This window comes from Grammomys surdaster, unplaced genomic scaffold (assembly GCF_004785775.1).
Source record: "Grammomys surdaster isolate TR1022 unplaced genomic scaffold, NIH_TR_1.0 313, whole genome shotgun sequence".
Classification (NCBI taxonomy): domain Eukaryota; kingdom Metazoa; phylum Chordata; class Mammalia; order Rodentia; family Muridae; genus Grammomys; species Grammomys surdaster.
The window spans coordinates 2,308,934-2,312,306 of NW_021604732.1; the positions used below are offsets into that span (position 1 = coordinate 2,308,934).

The following is a 3,373-nucleotide window of genomic DNA, read 5'->3' on the forward strand; positions in this document are numbered from 1 at the left end:
TTCACAAAAACAGAAAGCCACTGTCATCTTCTCTGAGGATGAGAGATGCAGTTAGACTTACAGATACTCAGCAAAATTTTGATGTCTTACTCTCTATCAGAAACAAACCCAACCCCCAGGATTGGCCCAACACCAAGCTCCTATAATTGTTCAACTAACCAGTTCAGCTACCTCTGTCCAGATTAAACCATTCTCAATGAGCCTGGAAACAAAGGGGGGAAGTTAAAGTCCGTATTGCCTGGCTTGAAAAAACAGAAATCCTGGTTCCCTGTCAGTCACCCTGGAGTACACCTCTCCTGCCTGTGAAAAGTCCTGGGACCTCTGACTCTCATGAGTCTGCTTCTTTCAGGAAGAAAGGTGTATGCTGTCTTGGACCTGAAAGATTAATTCTTCAGCCTCCCGTAGGCAGAGGTGAGTCAACCCGTCTTTGTTTTCAAATGGACAGACACGGTGGGAGGTTACAGCAGGCAACTTAAGTGGACCAGGTTGCCCCAGGATTTAAAGACATGAATACTTCCTGTCCTGTTTTGACAGAGGCTTCCTGGGAAAACTGATTATAAAAGGGCCACTGAGGGATTGCTGCAAGTGTTATATAGACCTCAGGCTACAAAATGTCAGCTAAACCAGATGGTGGTGGCACACGCCTTTAATCCCAGCATTGGGAGGCAGAGGAAAGTAGATCTCTGAGTTCCAGGCCAGCCTGTTCTACAGAGTGCGTTCCAGGACAGCCAGGGATACCAGAGAAATTCTGTCTCAAATAGAGTAGAGTAGAGTAGAGTAGAGTAGAGTAGAGTAGAGTAGAGTAGAGTAGAGTAGAGTAGAGTAGAATTAAAATTGAAATAAAATATAAAATAGTTGGCTAAGAAAGTCGACCTTTGTAGAAGGCTACTTATCTTGGCTACCAACTGAAGGGAGGCAAAGAGAGCCTGTCAGCATACAGTAGGATTGCTGCCATCCTTCAGATCCCAACTCCAAAGACTAATAGACAGCTTCAAGAGTTCCTAGGTGCAGCTAGGTATTGCTGCCTCTGGATACCAGAGTTTATGGAAATAGAAAGATCTCTATTTACCAGCACAAAGTGGGGGCACTGAGCCCCTAATCTAGACTAAAGAAAAGACAAAAGGGGTTTTAACTTTTTGTGGTCCAGGAATATCCACACACTGACCACTTGGACACAGATCTCAGATGGGATGACAATTTATTGACTGTTTAATTCAGGCAGATCAATCAGGGTCACAGAGAAGACCTGGGAATCATTGTGATCCTGGTCTACTCTGAGGGCAGGCTTTTTATAGGAAAACCACGCACAGAAGACAAGGAGGAGCAGTATTTTGGCTAATTAGACAAAGTATTTCCAGATGACCTTTAAGCTGACTGGGCCTACGTGGGATCAGTGAGGTTGTGGTGAGGGGGTTTTCAGAGTACTAAGATAACAGAGGTTGAGTAATAAAACCATAGCATTGTGACCTTTGGGGAGATTTTTCCAGTGTCAACTAGAATAATTACTTCTGGGAAGTGAAATTTGAGAACTTGAACTTAATTTCACCTTATGAACTAGATAGACTAAATTCAAAATGACTACAGTTAAGTTAAAATGAGTAGGTCTTAACTCAGTCTTGAGTGTCATGGAAATACCCTGTGACAAACCTGTCCAAATGACTGGACCCTGTAGCCTTAGGATGGCCCACCTGTCTAAGAGCTGTAGTAGCTACTGGAAGTTTAATGAAAAAAATAACAAACAAGTTAACTCTGGGCCAAGTTATACTCATAGCACCCAACAACACACTTGAGTCCCTCCTCTGTGGAACACTAGAATGGCACCTGTCTAATGACTGTATGACACAGTACCAGACCTACTCCTGGCCCATTCTTGAGTCCAACTTGAGAAACCTACCACCATCAATGCAGGTGTCATCATCCAAGACTGTCAGGAGATGAAAAATGAAACCAGGTTCATGGGAGCTGCGGTAGTTACTTTAACCAAAATGATTTGAGCTCAAGCAAGGTACCTCAACCCAGAAAGCAGAACTGATTAATCAGACCCAAGCTCTCAGATGGAGAAAGGAAAGTCCATCACCATATACAAGGACTGTCACTCAGTATTGTTTACTACCAGTCATATCCACAATGTGATATATACAGAAAGAGGGGAAAAGAGCATGAAAAAAATCTTGACCATCCTAGGAGCTATTTGTTTTCCCTCATAAATTGCTATCCTCCACTGCTCGGCTTCTGACCTGGTTGCTTGACAAATAGCCCTAAGACCAATGGCTATTTCTGGTTGTCAACTTGGCTACATCTGGAAGGAACTGCAATCCAGAAATGGAAGGCATACCTATGGATCCAGATCTAGAGGCTGGAAGACTCAGGCTTCTGACCTGGATCTTGACATGGAAATCTTGAGGCATAGTGGCCATAAAATGTTTAGGCCCAGGCAAAATAATAATCCCTGGAGACTGAGGCAAGCAAATCTCTGAGTTCAAGGCCAGCCTGAGACAAAACAAGTTCCAAATCCAGGCATGCTGGTACACACTTTAGTCTGGGTCACACCTTCTGCTGGAGGCCTGCATAAGGACATCGAAAGAAGGAAGACTCACTCTTCTTTGGCTGCTTGCACTTATTCACCAGCACATCTGTTGGAACATACTTCTTCAGGATTCCAGCTTATACAGATAACCAGCTGAAACAACTACCCTTGTGGGACTGAGAGAGTACTAGTACTAGACTTCCCACTCACAACTGCCTATTGTGGGGTTACTTGGAATCCAGACTGTAAGTAATTACAATAAATTCCCTTAATGTAGAGATATTTCATAAATTCTGTGACTCTAGAGAACCATTACTAATACAACCAATGAGGCCTATTGATATTGTAATGGCGTGAGGTATTACTGACTGATACTACCTGAGACTCCATGCTAAAGGAAACAGGGACAGCTCAAACCTACCCACAGATAGGTTGATGGAGGACACCAGAGGGAAAGGAAAGCTCATTCTCTCTGAAACAACTGGCAGGACTGTTGGTAACTAACCTTCACCAGGCTACATCTCTAGTTTCAGACCCCAGGTCAAGGGGCTGAGGTACATATTTCACATACCAAAGCAGATCTGGCCTCCAGATTCTCCCAGCATCCCTTAGTCCCTACCTTCTCCCAGCCTTGAACTTTCCTTTCCCCCCAATCTTGAACTTTCCCTTCCCCCAGCCTTGAGCTTTCCAGCCTAGAGGCTGGACTGTCCTTCCCTTAGAGGCTTTTCCCTATATAATCCAGACATTTTGGTCTCCCCACCCTCTCTCTTCCCTCTTCTCTCTCTTCCTCTTCTCTCCCTCCTCTTCCTCTGCCTCCTCCTCCTTTTTCTCCTCCTCCTCTTCCTC

At 44.4% G+C, this 3,373-nt stretch overlaps 1 protein-coding gene across 1 annotated transcript in view; it reads left to right on the forward strand.

Moving 5' to 3' along the window:
• Positions 1–295: 295 nt before the first annotated feature.
• The window catches only part of LOC114629661 (T-cell immunoglobulin and mucin domain-containing protein 2-like), a 34,652-nt gene continuing 31,574 nt past the window's right edge, over positions 296–3,373 (forward strand). Inside the window, exon 1 of the mRNA XM_028777737.1 lies at positions 296–411. The gene's annotated coding sequence lies outside the window, so the exon portion shown is untranslated. The remainder of the gene's footprint in view (positions 412–3,373) is intronic.